Source organism: Dasypus novemcinctus, unplaced genomic scaffold (assembly GCF_030445035.2).
Source record: "Dasypus novemcinctus isolate mDasNov1 unplaced genomic scaffold, mDasNov1.1.hap2 scaffold_284, whole genome shotgun sequence".
NCBI lineage: Eukaryota > Metazoa > Chordata > Mammalia > Cingulata > Dasypodidae > Dasypus > Dasypus novemcinctus.
In genome coordinates, this window is record NW_026688249.1 from 6,519 (window position 1) to 29,237 (window position 22,719).

A 22,719-nucleotide genomic window follows, 5' to 3' on the forward strand; every position below is an offset into this window, starting at 1 on the left:
AATGCCACTATGAAGGGCTCTGGAGATAAGAAGACAGAAGTAGGTTCCTGCTGAAACCTTTCAGCATGCTCTCCTCTCCACCATCTATAAGGTTCATGAGTGAGTCCCTCTTGGATCTGAGCTCCACTTATTTCTGTCTGTGCTCTCCAGTCTCACTAGCTTTCAGTCCAAAGTTCAGTGGGTCAATCTTTTTAATGAGAAAATTCAAGTTTTGATCCTGAGTCTCTAGCCTTATGGTTCAGTCCACAGTTTCATGTTTGCTATGGCTAGTTTCTTTGACCTGTGCACAAGTTAAGAAGCAAAATGATAAAGATGGATCCTCATTCTCTTAAAATGTTAATTCTCTATCCTATGGCACACTGGCATATTATACATATTCAAATATTATGGAGTTGGAAGCTGTACATATCGAACAAATTGGCAATATCTAACAAAGACAACCTAGAATTTTAATGTTAATTATGAGAAACATTCCAAGTAGACAAAATTACTCATCTCAGAGATGTGCTCCCAAATGTGATATCCCAGCCAGTCAAATGAGATGCCTATTTCAACTGATGCTCAGAGTATGTTAGCAATATTTTTAAAGTTTCATTAAATGATTCTTTGAAAAAGACAAGTGAGAAATTAAAAGCTCATGAGATGTCTATGTTTTCTGTATTTCTGTTTTTTATGTTTGATTAGTAGTTTAAATTGAAAGTATAAACTCTGTGTTTCTGTATGTTTGATGCATGATATTTTCCTACATCTGAATATTATTTCCAAATTAACTTATGAAACTCCTGCAAAGAGCTCTATTCAAATTGACTTAGAGATAAGTAAGCATTTACATATAAATTAACACTCCTAATGTTACAGGGAGCCCCATGCACAAGAGTGTACCCCCTAAGGAGAGCCACCCAGTGCAAAAGAAAGTGCAGCCTGCCCAGGAATGGCACCACACACATGGAGAGCTGACACAGCAAGATGACTCAACAAAGAGACACAGATTCCTGGTGCCGCTGATAAGGATAGAAGCAGTCACAGAAGAACACACAGCAAATGGACACAGAGAGCAGACAAAGGGGAAGGAGGGGAGAGAAATAAATAAATCTTTTTTAAAAAGTACAATATAAGCATAAATTTCATTCTACATGGGTGTGTTCTTCCCAACTCCATGTAATTACTGATCAAATAAACTAGAACTATATCTATTAGAGCTTATATTTTGATTTTATTATTTTTATTTTTATTTTTTGTCTTTATTTTTTTAATATTACATTAAACAAAATGAGGTCCCCATATTCCCCCCATCCCCCTCATCCCACTCCTCCCCCCATAACAACAATCTCCTCCATCATCATGAGACATTCATTGCATTTGGCAAATACATCTCTGAGCACTGCTGCACCTCATGGTCAATGGTCCACATTAGAGCCCACACTCTCCCACAGTCCACCCAGTGGGCCATGGGAGGACATACAATGTCCAGTAACTGTCCCTGCAGCACCACCCAGGACAACTCCAAGTCCCAAAAATACCCCCACATCTCATCTCTTCCTCCCACTCCCTACTCCCAGCAGCCACCATGGCCACTTTCTCCACACCAATGCCACATTTTCTTCAATTACTAATCACAATAGTTCATGAATAGAATATCAGTAAATCCACTCTAATCCATACTCTATTCCTCCATCCTGTGGACCTTGGAATGGTTGCGTCCACTCCACATCTATATCAAGAGGAGGCTTAGAATCCACATGGATGCTGGGTGCAATTCTCCTGCTTTCAGTTGTAGGCACTCTTGGCTCCCTGGTGTGGTGGTTCACCTTCTTCACCTCCATGATTATATTGAAAGAAAAATTATGTTTTCAAGATTGTTACCTTGAAGAGAGTTTCCAAGATCTTTTTGATCATTTAAATACATTTGCAAGATATGTTTTGTTAAAGGAAAATAAAGTTTTGTCTTAAATTTTAAAGTAAAATAAACTGGTTGTTGTAGAAAGAAATGGGAATATGTAGGACAATCATGAGTTGATACAGAAAGTTGAAGGTTTGCAGAAAATGGATTTTATTTGTCATGGCACAGGGTGGCTAAGATTTGATAGGTTTATAAGATTTTTAAGAGTTTTCCCATCAGACAATATCTTCATACAGTGCTTCATACAAAATCACTTCATACCGTGGTTTTCTCTCTGTTCAGTTAAAGTTTTCTTGTATTATCTGTCTGTTCTTAATAAGAAGTTATAAAAGGTTTTCCTTAACTGAGTGTCTTGTTTAGAAGCAAACTTTCTGTATCACCTCTGCTGTATATTTACCTTATCATCCTCTCTTGTTGTAGAGAATAAACCTCACTTTTGAAATAATTATGTTTATTTTACAATCATGCTACCTCCTATCTTTAGTTTTACAACTTTTTATTTTGTTAAGTTTTTATTGAAGATTATCATTCATATGTGAATATCCATAAATAATAAGTGTATAGTATAAGTTGTGAACTTACAAAACAAACATGAATATCATCATACAGGGCTCCTATATATTACCCCAACAGCAGTACCTTGCATTGTTATGAAACAATTGTTACAAACCATGAAAAAGCATTATAAAAATATGACTACTAATAAATATAGCCAATATCTTACATTTGGTGTATTTTTCCCCCAACTCACCCAGTTAATGACACCCTGAATTAGTATTATGTACTTATTATAGTTCATGAGAGAACATTTTCATATTCTGTTAGCCACAGTCCATCTTCTACCACAGGATTCACTGTGTTATACAGTCTCCTGTTTTGTACAATCCACTAAAAGTGTATACTCAGTGGCTCTCACATCCATTGCAAAGTTGTGCTATCATCACCTCAGTCAATTTTAGAACATTTTCACTACTTGAGAAGGAAAAATCCCATATCTCCTTATACCCCTTATTATTGTCCCTTAGAATTGATATAATATCTTTGCCATTGCTGCAAATATTACAATATTATTGTTAACTCTACTCTGTTATATGCAGATGGTCTCTTCTTGCACATGGTACTTTTTATAATACTTTTTGCACAGGGAGCCCATTTGCCATCTTTGGCAGCCCTAGGTGGGCTGCTCTTGTGGTTACTGGCAACCTACCCTTAGTTCCTGAAAATAAGCATAGCTCAAACAAAAGGACAGGTGAAATTTTCCGTGTGTAATCATCCAGGGGGCACTCCATCCTTGTAGCAGTTCCCCCTCTGTTTATACCCTCTCCTTACTCTTGAGGAGGTTTAGCTTCTGGAGCTGCTTCCTGCTGACTGTGGATGTTGTGACAGGTTCCAGTGGAGGAGCAGAATCTTGCCCTAGCTATGTTAAGGTATATTTGACTGTCAGCACACTGACAACAGAATCGTTCATAGCTCTGGGCTATGATCACTTGCAGTTTAATAGCTTCTAAACTTTTACTCATGAAGTACACCAAGCAGTTAAGAAGGCAGGGACCACATTTTAAGAGCATGATACCAATTATTAGGGGACTTATTATGGGTAAGAACCATGATAATTTAGGCATAGAGTTTTTGATGGATTCTCATATCGATTATGCAGGAGGATTGGTAATGTTATGAAGCTAAATGGCTTGGGTGTTTAGCCCTAGCTGCACTGATGTATTTAACCATGTGCAGCAGGAGATATTGGCTACTGCACATACCCCTCTTTGTTCTGCCAGAAGATGATCTAAGGCCATCTCATTATGCATGACATTTACTGTGTCTATAGAAACTCGAATTGTTTTGAGAATTGCATCAATGATATTGACACGTTCTTCTACTGTGGCTGTTAGGTTGCCTCATGATAGGCAAACCTTCCATAGGGAGTTGATAATCTTATGGTTAACCCTAGCCCAGCGACTTCATATCTAGGGTAAGTTTATTTCTGGTATGGCTAGTGGGCTGGTAAATAGAGATACCATGACTCAGATATCCTATAGTATATTGGCTCCTTATCCAAACATTGTTTACACATTCAGACTTGGGGATCAAGCAGTCCTCCTTCTAAGCCTTCAAAAGGCAGTTGAAAATGTATCTTTTTGGTGTACACAGGGCTTTCTAATTGGTTCTTTATAAAATTTGGATTTTTTTAAAAGACTCTGCAGCTGCCTATTGTTTTAATTAGGTCACAGCAGACATTAGATAGGGGACCCAGTTTGTAAGGTAACATGATTCACAAGGCAAGTAGGAGCAAGAATTTTTCTAAGCAGCCCACATCCTTGAGTTTTTATATTTTAGCTCCCACCTTGGATTTAAATAAGTATAGGATAGGTAAATAAAGGCTCCAACTTTTTTGTTCCCCTTTTAGATATTGGCTGTAGCAGTTTGATATTATTGATGAATTTCAATTCTAGGCATATCAGATGATACTGGATTCATAGGTTTACTTAATTAAGGAATTACAGAAACCTCTTCTGCCAGTAGGGCATTGAGTCCCCACCCACCAAAGAATGATATTTAATCAATTACCTAACTTCATATCTTGAGGAAAGAGAAAACTAAACCTAACATTAGTAGGAGGAAGGAAATAATAAAGATCAGAAAGGAGACAAGGGAGATAAAGCACAGAAAAACAACTGAGAGGATCAATGAAACCAAAATTTGGTTCCTTAAAAAGATTAATAAAATTGACAAACTTTTATCCAAACAAAGAGAAATGAGAGAAGATGCAAATAACTATTTAAGGAATGAAAGTGGGAACATTAACACTCATTTGGCAGAAATTAAAAGGGTTATAAGAGAATACTATGAACATTCATATGTCAATAAACTAGATAATTGAGAAGACATGAACAAATTCCTAAAACATAAAAACAACCTGCTCTGACTCAAGAAGATATAAAAGATCTTAACAGACCTATAAAAGCAAAGAGATTGAATAATAATCGAAAATGTCCCATCAAGGAAAGGTCAAAGTCCAGATGGCTTCAGGGAGAAGTGTACCAAACATTCAAACAAGAATTAACACCAATTCTTCCCAAACTCTACCAAAAAACTAAAGTGGTAGGAATTCTTCCTAACTCATTATTCCATAAGGCTACTATTGTTCTGATACTCAAATCAGATAGACACATCAAAAGAAAACAAAGAACCACTTCCATATGAATACAGAAGCAAAAACTCCCAACAAAACACTAGCAAATCAAATCAAACTACATATATTATAAGGATTATACTCCATGACCAAGGGTGACTTATCCCCAGAATGCAGTGGTGGGCCAACCTAAGAAAATCACTCACTGTAGTAACACACATTAAAAACAATGGAGGGAACAATCTATGATCACTTCAATAGCACTGAGAAGCCTTCTGATGAAATCTACCATGATTTCATAATAAAATTGCTCAGAAAAATAGGAATGAAAGGTAACAACCACAACAAGTAAATACAAAAAACTCACAGCTAACATCAAAGTCAATGTGAGAAACAATGAAAGCCTGCAATGAAAGAATGAAACCTGAGGTCAGGAACAAGACAAGGATGCCCACTGTTACCACTTCTATTCAAAATTAAAATGGAAGTTCTAGCCAGGGTTATTAGGCAAAAAAAGATAAAGGCATTTAAATCAGAAATCAAAAACTACCACTATTCACAGATGGTATGATCGTTCATATTGAAAATCCCAAAAAATCCTCAAGAAATCTACTAGAGGAAACAAATTCAGAAAAGTTGCAGGGTATAAGATAAACACTAAAAAAAAAATCAGTTTTGTTTTTCCATACCAGGAAAAAACACTGTGATATGGGCATTAAACATCAATTGCAGCAGCTGCAACACCTACTCTGCAGTTCATTGACATCACCCAGGATAACTAAGAAGGAGGTGGGGAAGGACAACCACCATACCAAGGAACCAAGAGAGTCTACAACTGCAAGAGAGTCCCATCCATCAGCCATAAGGGATTGAAGCCTCCTCTCAATTAGAAGTGGAGTAGGTATCCCCATTCCAGAATCGTCAGGATTGGGGAATAAAATATGGATGAGAGTGGACTTACTAATATTCTACTATGAACTTACTGGTATTCCAGCAATGGAAGAAAGTATATCATTGATGTGGAGACAGTGGCTGCTGGAGGTGCTGAAGGCACAGAAAGGGAAAAAGAGGTGTAATATGGGGGCATTTTTGAAACATGGAATTGTCTTTACTGACACTGCAAAAACAGATAGAGGCCACTATATATCCTAAAGAATTGAGTGAGAGTGAGTAGGAAGAATGTAAAGTATAATCGATGCTTCGTGGCAATGCTCCAAATGTGTTCATCAATTGCAATGAATGTACCACATTAATGAAAGAAGCTGTTAATGTGGGGAAGGGTGGGAGGTGTGTGGAATGGGGCATTTGGGAATCCCTTATACTTTTTGTGTAACATTTTCTGTAACCTAAGTACATTTGAAAAAATAAAAAAATCTTTAAAACATTCCATTCACTATAGCCTCTAAAAGAATAAAATACCTGATAATGAATTTAAATAAAGAGATGAATGACCTATACACTGAAATCTGCAAAGCACTTAATTAAATTTGACCTAAATTATGACCTAATTAATTTTAATTAATTAAAGATGATCAAAATAAATGGCGAGTCCTTGTTTCAGATTTAATATTGTTACAATATCAGTACTATCTGAAGTGATCTGCAGATTAAATGCAATACCCAAACTGGGGGGAAGGCAATACATTTACATGCTGAGTTTGGCTTTGAGACTGGCCACATTTGAGCAACACAGAGGCTCTCAGGAGGTAATTCTTAGGCAATTCTTAGGCACACTGCAGCTCTAGGCCTTGTTCTTATCTCAGGTGCACAGGCTCACAAGCATAATCATTAGTATCAAGGGCTCATTGTTGGATCTTCCTTCTTTTTTGGTCTTTCCTATTGCACTTGGGGGATTGTTGCTGTTCCTTTAGGGACTGTGATAGAGCTCCCCTGGCTAGGAACTCAGCACTCCCTCAGTTGTTTTTAATTGTAACAACTATGAAAATATCCAAACATCTTTATGTACCCTGGATATATGGATATATGCCCTGTAGAACTCCCTGCCAACCATGTGTCCCCTGTCAATAACATCCCACACCAGTGTTCCTCCTCTGACATTGTTGAACCTCTCTGTGATCCAAAACTTCTTCAAAAATGAAGCCCTATATTGCCAGGTTCCATTAGTAATAAAATGAAATATAGTGATGAGCTTAAAGGTTAGATATAGAATACATATTAATTTAGAAAAATTAAGGTAAAAATAAATTGGGGTACCAAAAAATTTAAAAATGCAAAAGCTTTATTTTTGATGTTTTGCCTTCCATCACTGCAATAAGTGTTGCCTTGTATGCAAACTGGCAAGGCAACTTCTTCCACCAAGGGATTACTACCAAGTACCAGCTGATGATGTAACTAGAAAATGACCTTGAATAAAGGGGTCAACTCGGACCATCAGAATATCTGTCTACATATAATACCAGGAGTTAAAAATGCTTTTTGACCTTGAATAAAAGGAGGAAAGGAAAGGACAAATGAGTTTATGTGGCTATGAGTCTCCAAAAAGAGCCGGGAGGTCATCAGAGTGGTTGCCCTTACGCACACCTCAGCAGAGTCCCAGAGACAGATAAAGAAGATACAACCCCAGGTACTGGTTCTTCTGAGGGCTACAGGGACCAACAGTTTCTGTGGTCATGGCAGGTGGAGTTCAGTGCCATGTCAGTTGGCCCTAATTTGGAGTTTGTGTTTCTGTGTGATGGAGCTGGACTCAGATCTGATCTTTGTCCACAAGCCTCCCCTGTTATTTTACTGGATCTGTAGTTGGTGCTTGGGTTTAGTGTATACCCAGGGGACCTGAATCTCTGGACTGACCATGTGATAGCCAGGCCCTGAGCCTCAACAGACTTGCAACTCCTACACTCTGGTTTATTGGACTTACACCACTCTGCTAACATGGAGATGAAGAAGGTGAACCACCACACCAGGGAGCCAAGAGTGCCTACAACTGAAAGCAGGAGAATTGCATCCAGCATCCATGTGGAATCTAAGCCCTTTCTTTATATAGATGTGGAGTGGACACAACCATTCCAAGGTCCACAGGATGGAGGAATAGAGTATGGATTAGAGTGGACTTACTGATGTTCTATTCATGAATGATTGTGATTAGTAACTAAAGAAAATGTGGCATTGGTGTGGAGAAAGTGGTCATGGTGGCTGCTGGGGGCAGGGAGTGGGAGGGAGAGATGTGATGTGGGGGCATTTCCAGGGGTTAGAGTTGTCCTGGCTGGTGCTGCAGGGACAGTTACCAGTCATTGTATGTCCTCTCATGGCCCACTGGGTGGGCTGTGGGAGAGTGTAGGCTATGGTGTGGGCCATTGACCATGAGGTGCAGTGGTGCTCAGAGATGTATTCACCAAGTGCAATGAATGTCTCATGATGATGGAGGAGGTTGTTATGGGGGGGAAAGTGGGGTGAGGGAGATGGGGGTTTATAGGGACCTTGTATTTTTTTAAGGTAACATTAAAAAATTTTTTAAAGACCAAAAAAATGAAAAAAATAATAAATGCAATACCTGCCAAAATCTCTGCAACCTTTTTTTAGGAATGGAAAAAGGTGATCCTCAAATTCATATGGAATAGCAAGGCACCAACTAGCCAAAACAATCTTTCAGAAGTCTCTAACTATATAATAAGCACACACAACAAGATATCATCCCAAATTATACAACATAACATAAAAAGAACTGGAAAAATCTCATCTATTCTCCAGGGGAAAAAATCAGCCAATACAGTCCCAAATGAACCAGAGAAGGAATTATGCATCAAAGCAGTCTCTGCTCAATAAGAAAGGTAAATACTCTTGAAATGAAAGAAAAGATAGTTCTCAACAAAGAAACATAAACAACAACAAAAATGTAAAAGGAAACTTTAGACCTATATATAAAATATCCAAAATTCAAGGAAAACTAACAAGATGTGGCAAAGTAAGGAGTTCCTAGAGTCAGCTCCTGCTACAGGGCAGTTAGTAATCACATGGTGCTATCTAAAGCACCTGTTTGGGTAATCCAGGAAGCCAGAAGAGCTTCATGCAACATCCTTGAAAGAACAGAAGGAAGGAGACTGCCCATCTGCAGAGAAGATTCAGAAGTAGAGCACCCCATGCCCTGGAAGCTGGTGCCCATCATCCAGTGGAGGCACAAGCCACCTCGGGAGCTATTCTGCAGCTGGAATAGGAAGCTCCACTTCCCAAAAATGGGGAAGGAAAACATAGTTGGGCACCAACTTCAGCTACTGATGAGTAAATTGAGAGGGCTACAGTATATAATTCTAAGAACAGCTAAAGTTTGAACCTGAACAAGTCAGAAAGAGGCTGGGTGTCACCATCTTAACTCCACGCTGGGCACAAGGGGAAGCAGGACAGAATAAAAATCCCAGTGCTGGTAGGGACCAGCACCTTTCCATCCAGATCAGATTGCAGCTCTAGCATAGGACCCAGCCTCACCTCCAGCAGGGAGGAAGCTGGGGGACCTGCATTAGCCTCTTTGGGAAATTACCAGCCAAGTTGAGATGTCAGAGAATATCCTACCATAGCAGCACAAGCTGCCCCAAGAGCTATCCTCTGGCTAGAAATGGAAGCTCCTTTTTCCCAAAAACAGGGGAGGAAGAGAGTTGGCCACTGATTTCAGCTACTGATTAGTAAATTCAGTTTGCTAGAGTCTAACCCTAAGAAGAGCTAAAGGATGAACCTGTCCAAGTCAGAAAGAGGCTGGTGGCCACCATTTTAACTCCACCCCCAGCAGAAGGGGAAGCCAGGCTGACCAAAATCATGGTTGAACATAGGGACCTGTTTCTTTCACCCAGATCAGCCTGCAGTCCTATTCTAGGCTTCAGCCCCACCTCTGGCAGGGGGGAATCTAGTGGACCCTGCACTAGCCTATCCAGGTAACTTCAGGAACCTTTAGCTGACATGGGCTGAATAACTGGAAGTCTACCAGGACAACTGTGGTCATCTTGGACCTGCAATACATAGATTGCTGCCCATGCCTGCAGCTCTGTCCCTGCCCCAGGCAGGGGTGAAAGGGGCATGAAGCTTCATCAGTTTCACTGGGCAGCCACAGTCACAGCCTGCATAACTTGAATTATTCCACACAGCTGTGATTCTGTCCCTACCCCTGGCAAAGGAGAAAGTTGAGAGAAGCTTCATAGGTCCCTGGGTAATGAGGGCAGCTTAAGCCTCCACAGCTTAGAGTACCAACTACATCCTTGGCTCCTACTGCACAACCAGCAAAGGAGAAAGGGCAGAAAGCCATAAACTAAAGAGGAAAAACTACACCCAGAATAAATACTCTACTACACCAGATGCCAATACAACAAAAAATTATAATCCACACCAAGGAACAGGAAGATATGGCCCAGTTAAAGGAACAAGATAATGTTCCAAGTAACAGAAAGGACTTGAGACAACTAATCATAGAAGTTCAAACAGGGAAACGGACTTTGGCCCAGTGGTTAGGGCGTCCGTCTCCCCGGGCCTCCTTGACCCGTGTGGAGCTGGCCATGCGCAGTGCTGATGCGTGCAAGGAGTGCCGTGCCACGCAAGGGTGTCCCCCGCGTGGGGGAGCCCCCACGCGCAAGGAGTGCGCCCGTGAGGAAACCCGCCCAGCGTGAAAAGAAAGAGCAGCCTGCCCAGAAATGGCGCCGCCCACACTTCCCGTGCCGCTGACGACAACAGAAGCGGACAAAGAAACAAGACGCAGCAAATAGACACCAAGAACAGACAACCAGGGGAGGGGGGGAAATTAAATAAATAAATAAATCTTTAAAAAAAAAAAAAAGAAGTTCAAACAAATCTCCTTAATAAATTCAATGAGATGGCTAAAGAGATTAAGGATATTAAGAAGACACTGGAGGAGCACAAAGAACTCGAAAGCATACATAGCAAATTAGCAGATCTCAGAATGAAAGGTGCAATAAATGAAATTTAAAAACATTGAAATCATATAAAGCAGATTTAAGGAGGCAGCAAAAAGGATTGGTAAGCTGAAAGAAATGGCCTCTGAAAGTGAACATAGAAAAGAACAAATGAGGAATGGAAAAAATTGAACAAGGAAACAGGGAAATAAATGACAGCAAAAGATGTACAAACATACATGTCATGGGTGACCCAGAGAAGAAGAAAAGGGAAAAGGGGCAGAAGGAATATTTGAAGAAACAATGGTAGAAAATTTCCCAACCCTATTGAAGGACATAGATATCCATGTCCAAGAAGCACAATGTACTCCCATCCAAAAAAATCCGAATCAACCAACTCTGAGACACATACTAACCAGAATATCTGATGCCAAAGACAAAGAGAATTCTGAGACCAACAAGAGAAAAGCAAAGCATGACATAAGGGATACCCAATAAGATTAAGTGTTGATTTCTCTTCAGAAACCAGGGAGGCAATAAAACAGTGGCGTGATATATTTAAGATACTAAATATAGAAGTAAAACTTCCAGCCAAGGATCTTATATCCAGCAAGACTGTCTTTCAAAACTGAGGATGAGATTAGAATATTCATAGATAAACAGAAACTGAGAGAATTTCTAACCAAGAGGCAAGATTTTCAAGACATACTAAAGGTTACGCTAGACCCTGACAAGAAAAGACAGGACAGAGAGGCCTGGAAGAGAGTCTAGAAATGAAGATTTTATCAATAAAATTAAAAGAGGAAAAGAAGGGTGAAAATAAAATACGGCAGATAAAACTCAAAAAGTCAAGAAAAAACTTAACCAATGATGTAAGGCACTTGTATTCATAAAACTGCAACTCAATATTAAAAAAAAAATTAAAAAAAGTTCTAAATAACTGGAAGAATATTCCATGCTCATGAATTGGAAGACTAAATATCATTAAGATGTCAATTCTACTCAAATTGATATACAGATTCAATGCAAGCCTGATGAAAATTCCACCAGAATTTTTTTTAATTGAAAACACAATTATCAAACTTATTTGGAAGGGTAAGGGATCCTGAATAGCCAGGAATATCTTAAAAAGGAAAAGCGAAATCTCACCTCCAGACTTTAAATCATATTTCCTAGATATAGTGGTTTAAAAAAAGCATGGTACTGCCATAAAGACAGACACATAGACCAATGGAATCAATTTGATGGTTCAGAAACAGACCCTCACATGTATGGTCAAGCCATTTTTGACTAGCCTATCAATCCCACACATCTCAGGCAGAATAGTCCATTCAACAAATGGTGCTGAAAGAACTTGATATCCATAGCCAAAAGAAGGAAAGAGGACCTCTATCTCACACCTTATCCAAAAATTAACTCAAAATGGACCAAAAACCTAAAAATAAAAGCAAGAACCATAAAACTTCTAGAACAAATGGTAAGAAAGTATCTTCAAGATGTGGTGGTACATGGTAGATTCTTAAAGGAGATAAGAGGAGGACTGAGATGGACTACTGATGGTTAATGTACATAAATTTTAATTAGCTTTGCTGTGAAAGTGTGGAAATGTATAGAGCGGATGGTAACACATAGCGAGTAAAAGCTAGTTTATAAATGGGGATGTGGTGGAAAATGGTAATCTAGATATGAAATGCCAATTGACAGAATGCTAAAGAAATAATCTAGGAACCCTGAATAGCACAGCAAACCAAGAAGTAGATGAGAATTGTGTTTGATGGTACAAATGCAAAAGTGTCCTTTGTTAGCTAAAGCAAATGTACATCACTACTGTAAGGTGGTGGGAATGTGGAGAAGTATGGGAAAAATACAACTGGAGTGACCTATGGACTCTGATTAGCAGTAATAATATAATATTGTTGCATCTATGCCAAAGATGTACTGTGTTGATAATGGGGCAATATGGAAAATGTATGCCAAATGTACACTATGGTCATGGTAACAATCAGATGATATTATCTTATCTGTAACAAATGTTCAGATAGAGGGGTGTTGTTTGGGAATTCTGTACATGTGCATGATTGTTTTATAAGTTTACAACTTCTGCCATAAAATTATAGTTAAAAAATAATAATAGGGTAGGTTGGGGGGGAAATACACCAAATGTAACATAAGAACAACAAGATTTTGACAAAAATCTTTCATAATTTGTAAGAAACATCTCATGAAAATGCAAGGTGTTGGTGGAGGGTTGATGTATGGGACCCCTGAATGATGTTACACATGTTTGCTTTCTAACTTCACAATTTTTACCATACTTATTATTTATGAATGATCATATATAAATGATATAAAGATAATAATAGGGTGGGTTGGGGGAAAATACTGTGGTTAGTAGTAATATTGTGACAATGCTCTTTAATCATTAGGTTAAAATGTTTAACAATTCAAGGTATTGGTGATAGGGTGAGGTATGAGAGTCCTGTATCATGTTATATATATTTGTTTTGTAAATTCACAATTATTATTATACACTTAATGTTTATGTATGCTTATGTATGAGTGGTATACTCTAATAAATTTTTAAAAAATGTTTTAAAAAGCATGGGACCCACTGAGTCCATCACTCTCCTTTCTGGGGAACAGGATTGGAAGGAGACTATCTGGGGAGTCAGGCAAGCTAAAATTAGATTCAATTATAAAACAAAGTTGAAAAATTAGGTATTTTTTTATCACCAATTTACAGATGAGGAATAGGTACAAAGATCTCAAAGTACTTTTCCTGAAGTGACCCACCAAGTACATGTCAGGATCTAAGTACAGGGAAGTCTGACTTAAGGTAAACCACTGTGGAAATGACTTCACAAGAGTCACAATTCCATCCAAGTTGGGCCTCCCTCAAAGCCCATGGTGAGCCTCAACTACATTCAAGGGCTGCAAATATGATGGTCTGAAACCACCTACCCAACAAGAAGGGTCATCATAGAGATGGTGGAAAGAGCCACCGTCTCCACCCTTTACACTTTATTAAATAAAGTGAGTGCATGGTGACTGTTTAGGACTGTTTAGGTGATCCAGTGAGCAAGAGATAAAGAATCAGCAAATACAACTTGAAGAAGAGGGGTCAATGGTAGGATAACAGAGCAGGTAAGAAAGATGCTGTGAGTGGATGAAGTTCAACCTGCTGCCCACATAGGATGTCCCAGGTTTGGTTCCTGGTGCCTCCTAAAAACAAACAAGCAAACAAATGAATAAACCAACTCAAGGGAGCCTATGTAGGCTCAGTGGTTCAGTGCCAGCTTCCCACATACAAGGTCCCAGGTTCAGGTTCAATGCCCAGTCCTGGTACCTCAAAAAAAAAAGGTTACCTAAGTCAGAGAAGACAAGACTGGAGCTGGGGATCAAAGGAGGAGGAGGAAGCAGGCAAATGGTGAGGGGCTATTTCCACATCAAGAAGGAAGAAAGAGCTTTATCACTCAATTACCTCCAAGGGAGTTGGGCATGACAAAAAAAAAAACATTAAAAATGTGCAAAGTATTTACATAGACATTTCTACAAGGAAGATATACAAATGGTAAATAAGCATAAGAAAAGATGCTCAAGTCCATTAGCCATTAGGGAAAGGCACATCAAAGCATGATGAGCTGTCCTTCACACCCACTCAAAAGGCTATTATTTTTTAAATTGGAAAATAGCAAGTGCTGGTAAGGATGCATATAAATAGGAAACCTCATACACTGTTGGTAAGAATATAAAATAGTGTATTGGCTGTGGAAAACAGCTTGGCAGTAACTCAAAAAGTTAAACTAAAATTACCAAATGACCTGGCAATCCCACTTCTGCATATATATCCAAAAGAATTGAAAGCAAGGATTCAGACAGGTATTTGTATGTCAATGTTCAGAGCACAATAAAGAAAGGGTAGAAGCCAAATAACTACCAGCAGATGAATGGATAAACAAAATGTGGTGAATACATACAATGGAATATTATTCAGCTCTAAGAAAGAATGAAGTCCTGATGCATTCATCAACATGGATGAACCATCAGGACATTACATTCAGTAAAATAAGTCAGACACAAAAAGACAAATATTGTATGATCTCACTGATATGAACTAAGGATAAGAAGCAAACTCACAGATTTAGAATCTAGAATATAAGTTACCAAGGGATACAATGGGTTAGAGAATGGAAAACTGATATTTAAATTGTGCAGAATCTCTATTTAGGTTGATTATAAATGTTTGGGAATGGATAGTGGTGATGGTAGGACCTTACTGTGAATTATATGTTTGTGAATATGGTTGAGAGAATTTGTTTAAGGTCATGTACGTTACTAGAAGGAAAGCTAAAAGCCTAAAGGTGGGATTGTTTAACTAAGTGAATGTGTTATGGATGATGGACTGAGGTTAACAAATACAAGATTGCTCTTTCATGAATTATAACAAATGGATGACACTATTACACATTGTTAATAATAGGAAGGTAGATGGAAAAAATACACCTAATGTAAACTAAGGATTATAGTTGTCAGTAATATCTTATATTCTTTCATCAATCCTCACAAAGCTGACACACTAATGCAAAGAGTCAACAATAGAGGGATACATGGGAACATTGTATTTTTTACATGAATTTTCTGTAAACATACGACTTCTCTCATTTAAAAAAATTATAGTAATTTAAGAAAGCATTATGCTAAGTGAAAGAAACTAGATGCAAAGTACCATATATTCTATGATTTCATTAATATAAAATGGAAAGATAAATTTATAGAGATGAAATTTATAGTGGTTATGGAGGGCTGGGGAATGATAGAGGGATTGAGAGGTGACTTCTAAGGAGTATAGGGCTTTCCTTCTAGGATTAATGAAAATGTCCTGAACTTGATTGTGGTGAGGAATGCACACATCTGTAATTATAATAAAGTACACTTAGGATAGCTTATATGGTATGTAACTATATCTCAATAAATGCTTTTAAAACTTGGAGCACACATTGTGGAGGTTCTTGTAGTGCAATGTAATAGCCTTGCATTTTACTATAAACTGGGAAAGTGTGGGGGTTTCAGTAAAGAAAAACAAGGGCCAAGACTTGTCTTAGGTTTTAACAGGATCATTCTGGCTGCTAGGTAAGAATGGACCACAATGGCAAGTAGGTCAAAAGGCAGACTAGTTAGGGAGCTATCACAGCAGTCCAGGCAAGTGATATGGTGGATTAGATAGAGCAGCAGCAGTTAGGGAAACCAGGTGGTCGGGTTCCACACTTATTTGAAGTAGCTGTTGCTGGATTACTGTGGGGTAAGAAAGTGACACAATCCCAACTCCAAAAGACAGAGGAATGAACAAACAGGAGGAATGCACCTATGGATAAGTAGACTATTATTATTCTAATAATGGAAGAACATAACATTGATATAAAGACAGTGGACACAAGAGGTTCTGAGGGGAGGGAGAGGGAAGAATAGGCATTACATGGGGCATTTTTCAAACACTGGAATAATTTTGCATGATACTGCAATAACAGATACACGTCATTATACATTTTCTCAAACTTATAAAAATGTGCTGTGCAAAGTGTGAAACAATGCAAACTATAGACCATGCTTGACAGCAATGCTTCAATATGTGCTCATCCCATGAAACAAATGGACCACACTAATGAATGAAGGATAATGTATATGGGGAAAAGTGTGTTAGAGGGAGGGAGTAGGGTATATGGGAACCCCCTATATTTTTGATGGAACATCTATGGCAACTAAAGCTCCTTTAAAAATAATGAAAATAATTTTTTTTTAAAATTGTGACACTGAAGCAGAAGTATCAATGGGGTTGTGATGTTAGGCAAGAGAAAGACTGGGGTATCATCAAAACTAGTTGATATTTGAAAACATGGAAAGAGATTCTGAAGAGAGAGTGCATTGAATGAGATCCATAAAAAATAAAAATGATACATGGCTCTTCACCAAATTTTTTTTTTAAAGATATATTTATTTAATTTCCCCCCCTCCCCTGGTTGTCTGTTCTGTTCTTGGTGTCTATTTGCTGCGTCTTGTTTCTTTGTCCGCTTCTGTTGTTGTCAGCGGCACGGGAAGTGTGGGCGGCGCCATTCCTGGGCAGGCTGCACTTTCTTTTCACGCTGGGCGGCTTTCCTCACGGGCGCACTCCTTGCGCGTGGGGCTCCCCCACGCGGGGAACACCCTTGCGTGGCACGGCACTCCTTGCGCACATCAGCACTGCACATGGCCAGCTCCACACGGGTCAAGGAGGCCCGGGGTTTGAACCGCAGACCTCCCATATGGTAGACGGACGCCCTAACCACTGGGCCAAAGTCTGTTTCCCTTCACCAAATTTTAAAACTACAGACCTGAAAAAAAGAAACTATAAAAGCAAACTACAGACGAGAATAATATTTGCAAACTTAAGTATGACAAAGAAAGAACACATACCTAGACTATCTGAAACTGATATCTGGAACAGCTATCTACAATATTGGGAGTGGATGTGGCTTGAGCTGTTGAGCGCCTGCTTCCCACAAGAGGTTCTGGGTTCAGATCCAAGTACTTGCTAAAATAAACAAAAACAAAAAGCAAGCAAACAAAAAAATTTCAGGGGAGCCCATGTGGCTTGGTGGTAGAGGGCTGGCTTTCCACTAATGAGGTCCTGGGTTCAACCACTGAGCCAAATACCAAAAAAAAAAAAAAGAAAGAAAACCCACAAAAACACAGATATCTAGAATAAATCAAAAGAATTTCCAAAATTCTCAAAATTCAACCATGAAAAAACAAATCCTGGGAAGTGGCTGTGGCTCAGTCACTTGGGCTCCTGTCTACCATATGGGAGGCCCTGGGTTCTCATCCCAGGGCCTCCTTGTGAAGGCAGGCTCACCCACAGGCTGAGGATCGCTGCCTCGCCCACAGGTACTGCAGAGAGCCAACTCAGCCAGGTCACGCGACAAAGGAGGGAGACAAGCAAAAAAACCCACAGAAGAGTGTGCAGAGAATGGACACAGCAAGCAAGCTGCGAGGGTGGAGGGGAAATTTAAAAATAAAAAACAATCCAATTAAAAAATGGGCACTATATATGTGCAAACATTTCACCGTAGTAGATGAATGGATGGGAAATAAGTACAAGAAGAGATGCTGGATATAATTAGTCATTAGAGAAATGCAAACTATACCATTATGATATGCAACTACACACTATTAAAACAACTAAAACATAAGGTGACAATACCAAATGCTGGTGAGAATGCAGAAAAACTGAATCACTCATACATTGCATAAGGGAATATAAAATGGTACAGTCACTCTGAAAACTAGTTAGCAGTTTCTTACAAAACTAAACATAAACTTACCATACAGTCCAGTGAGTGCACTCCTGCACATTAATCACATAGAAATCAAAACATATGCCCAAACTAAAGCCTTAGTTTGTTGTTTGAAATGATCTGATCAAACGGATAAATCTCTAGCTAGGCTAACCAAACATAAAATAGAGAAGATAAAAATTACCAATACCAGGAATGGAAGAGGTGTCATCACTACTGCTTCCACAGACATTAAAAGGATAATCAAACAAGACTATGAACATCCTTAGGTCCAATAATTTTATAACTTAGATGTAATGACTCAAAAGTTCTTGAGAGATGCAAATTATCAAAACTCACACAAGAATAGATCATCAGAATAACCCTACAGCCATTAAAATTTTGAATCAATAATTAATAACATTCCAAAAAACAAAGGACCTGGTTCAGACAGTTCAAAAGCAAATTCTACCAAACATTTAAGGAAAAATGAAACCAATTCCCCACAATCTCTTTCAGAAACAATGCAAAGGGAACATTTCCTAACTCATGAGATAAGGCTAACATTACCCCAATGGCAAAACCAGAAAAAGATATTAAAAGAATGGAAAAGCACATACCATATTTCTCATGAATATAAAAACAAAATTTTGTCCCATTGCCTGGGACTGTCCAGCTGACTAGGGGTCTCCTAGAAGGAAAATTCACATAACAGGACATATTACAAATGCCTATAATGATCCCTTCCCAGAATCTTATTATTGTGTATTTTGTAGGAAAAACACTCATTTTAATAAAAATCAAATGTTGAAAAAGGTACACAATGAAAGGTAAGCCTCCCTCTCATCCAGCCTGTTCCCTCCATTCTACCTCTGCCCAGACACCCACTTACCAATTTCACACACCTCCTTGCAGGATAAGCCATCCAGACACAAGTATATATGCCTGTGTCTCATTGCACACCCTATGTTTTACAAGTTTTTTTAACTTAAATCATTCAGTCATTAAGTCAACCTTTCTTAAAGAAATGCTCAAAATAGACCTAATAGCTTGACCATGTAACATAAAGTCACATCAGGATACTCTTAGTGAGAGGGGGTGACATGAAAAGGAAGGACAACGGACATAAACCAGAACTGCCCTCAACAAGGGGGAGCACACGGTCATCCTGGAGCCATCCATCTGTTTAACGGCTCTGTGGAAACCCAGTTCATGGACTTTCTTTAATTGACAAATCAGTGATCTGGAGTCCCCCAGGTCCACCCAGATGAAAGCACCACCACCCGCTCCAGCAGCAGGAGGTCCAGCATGGAGCCTAGAGTGATTACAACTGAAAATGGGAGGATTGCATCCAGCATCCAGGTGGAATCTGAGCCTCCTCTTGACATAGAGGTGCAATGGACACAACCAATCCAATGTCCACATAGAAGAGGTGGCATTGGATTGGGAAAAGTGGACATGGTGGACGATGGGTATGGAGAAAGGCAGGAAGAGATGAGAGGTGGAGGCATCTTTGGGACATGGAGCTGCCCCGGATGGTGCTTCAGAGGTAATCACCGGACATTGTAAATCCTCACAGGGCCCACTGGATGGAATGGAGGAGAGTATGGGCCATGATGTGGACCATTGTCTATGAGGTGCAGAGGTGCCCAAAGATGTACTTACCAAATCCAATGGATGTGTCATGATGATGGGAATGAGTGTTGCTGGGGGGGGGGGGGAGAGGTGGGGTGGGGGGGTGGGGTTGAATGGGACCTCACATATATATTTTTAATGTAATATTATTACAAAGTCAATAAAAAAATATGAATGGAAAAAAAAAAAAAAAGGATGAGACTCAGCACAGGTCTGCACCCTCCCCAGTGCACAGGACTAACACCTCCTGCAAACATTCCCAGGGTACAGAGCTCAAGGCTGCCTAGCACCTGAGCAGCCACAGCCATCACCAAAGGCCAGGCTGAAGGAGCCTGGACACCACCTGCCAAGGCCTGCAGCCTGGAGCTGAGCATCATGGGAGGGAGGGCCGGGGCAGCTTTCAGCACTGCCCATGTACAGGACCCACCCAGACCTCAGGGCCCACCCAAGGCCTCCAGACTGGGGATGGCCCCACCCACTTCCTGCTTCAGGCACCCAGGGTTCAGCTAGTGGATCATCGGAACCATTCCTCAACTTCTGAGTGTTTTTCTTCAATCTTTAACATTCTTCATTAAATATTTCAGCCCTTTCAGCTTTTCACTTTATCTACTTAAGCATTATCTTGTCACCCTATTTCTTAAGAGATTATACTTCAATTTTGAGCTGTATTTCCATTTTTCTTATTTCTTCTCATTCACTTTTTGAGTTTTTTTAAATTTATGATATCTTATCATGTATTATTTCATTTTCTTAATGCCTGTTCTCTACTTTTCAGAAAGTATACTTCAGTACATAATATAGATCATGACAAAGAGCTTTCATTCATTTGTTGTGGATTACTCTGCACCTACTCCTTTTCTCCCTGTATTACTTTGATACTTGAAAATAACAATGTTTTTTTCTCTTGGTTTTCATGATTAAAAAAATTTCATAGACAGAAGTGAAACTGAAAATAGCTTTCTAACAACACAGCTCTGTTTCTCTTTCTACATGTTTTATGAAATATTTTAAAATATGGAAGCTTTCTTCCTGATATTTTCAGATTCTATATTTCCACCACTCTTCCAAGAAGGGTCTTCACTCAGTTCATTACCTCTACTGCACCTTTCCTTGCCTATTTTCTTTCTCCACATGACTACTGAATGTTCCTTTTACATGTACTCCTCTCTTGAGAAACATTACCACGTTGCCAAAATCTAGTCATTCTCTATACGTCTATAGATTTTCAAAATCAATGATCTATAAAAGTCTATATATATTCAAAAGCAATATGTATATGTTATTTCAATAAGTTATACTATATTTCATTTCTGAATTAGTCTTGTTTTTGTATATTTAATGTATTGTATTCCTACAATCATTAGATTTTAATTTTTTATATTTTATGACTACAGTTATTTTCTATTTAGTTTTAAATGAATCTATTTACATACACATTTGGTGTTAGCAATCATGGTTCATATTCAGCAAATTCTGAAAATTATTTATTGCTTTAGATACATAATCAAATAGGTTCAGCATCATTTATATCTGGACTACAATATTACCACCATATGGCTTGATACCTATCATCAGACACACACATGGTCCTCAAGGATTCTGGCTAATACTTGTTCTTACTCCAATTAAAATACTATTTTATAAATAACCTGAGGAAAGAAAAATTCATTTAATAGGGTTTATTGAATTTTTAAAATTTAAGAACACATCAAAATATTTCAGGCATAGTCTATCATGATCTTATTATTAAACCTTGAACATATGGACATCAGCAAGAATTAAGTTCTTCAAAACCACAAAAATGTAGGTATCCTACAACTAACTCACATTCCAGGATTTCAGAAATGCACTCACAGGATGCCTATAATCTGGAGACTTTCTGCTGCTCACTACATGTATGGTCATTTGTGAAAGTCATTCTACTCTGTTCACAGCTGCATTTTAAAACTCCATGGCTAACATTACACTCAATAGTGAAATACTGAAGATATTTCCCAAGAGTTCATGAACAAGATAAGTTAACACACTTTCATCACTGCTTTTCAACATTGTACTAGCCAGAGCAATTGGGTAAGAAAAAGAAATAAAGTCATCCATACTGGAATGGAAGAAGGAAAGCTATCCCTATAGATGACATACTCCTTTAAATACACAATTCCAAAGAAGCCACAACAATACTAATGCAACAATAAAGGCATTAAGCAAACTTGCATAGTAGGAGATAAAGGCACAAAAGTCACTTTCATTTAAACAGCACAGCAAAAAAAAAAGTCCATTCAATTAGCTGCTAACAAATAAAATAGCTAAAATGAATTTAATGAAAGGATAAAACACATGAACACTAGCAAACAACTGAATGAAACTAAAGAAGACCTAAACATATGGCAAGACACCCATTGTTTCAACAATGATAAGACTGTATTGTTCTAATATCAATACTACCCACAGGGAACTACAGATTCAATATAATAGTTATAAAAATCCCAGCAGCCATTTTTGTTTACAGAAATGGAAAAACCAATTCTCCAATTTAAATGGCTTCAATAAGTATCTTTAATAGAGAAAACAATCACCTTTCTCCCTTGTGAGACTGTGATAGACTAATTTATATAATATGAGGAGGGCTTTCATTGAGATCTGGTTGACTTGGGTAGGAATATGTGGGATTCTCTGAGGGATATTGGGGTTCACAGAAATTTGAGTCCTAATTCTCCCTGTTAATGGAGGACAAAATTTTCCTGTAAATTTCATGGGGACTCAGAGGCAAGGATGTGGAATATGTCTGAGTACAGAGCTGTGTCTCCACTGGCGTATTTTCATTCAGGCTGGGTGCAGTTTTTGGTTCTCAGAAGGAAATAGAGGTCTCTGAAAACACAATAATTGACCAAGTCCCCTCCT

The 22,719-nt window shown here is 38.7% G+C and overlaps 1 long non-coding RNA gene across 2 annotated transcripts in view; it reads right to left on the reverse strand.

The window, feature by feature from the left end:
- Nucleotides 1-288: 288 nt before the first annotated feature.
- LOC131277678 (uncharacterized) overlaps nucleotides 289-22,719 on the reverse strand; it is a 57,690-nt gene continuing 35,259 nt past the window's right edge. The window contains exons 3-5 of one of the 2 annotated variants that reach the window (XR_011648214.1): nucleotides 18,807-18,877; nucleotides 17,327-17,444; nucleotides 15,566-17,244 (exon numbers count right to left, since the gene is read on the reverse strand). This is a non-coding gene — a long non-coding RNA (uncharacterized lncRNA). Of the gene's footprint in view, nucleotides 1,818-15,565; nucleotides 17,245-17,326; nucleotides 17,445-18,806; nucleotides 18,878-22,719 lie in introns of those variants that run through there. The other variant, XR_009184806.2, reaches the window with a different exon arrangement.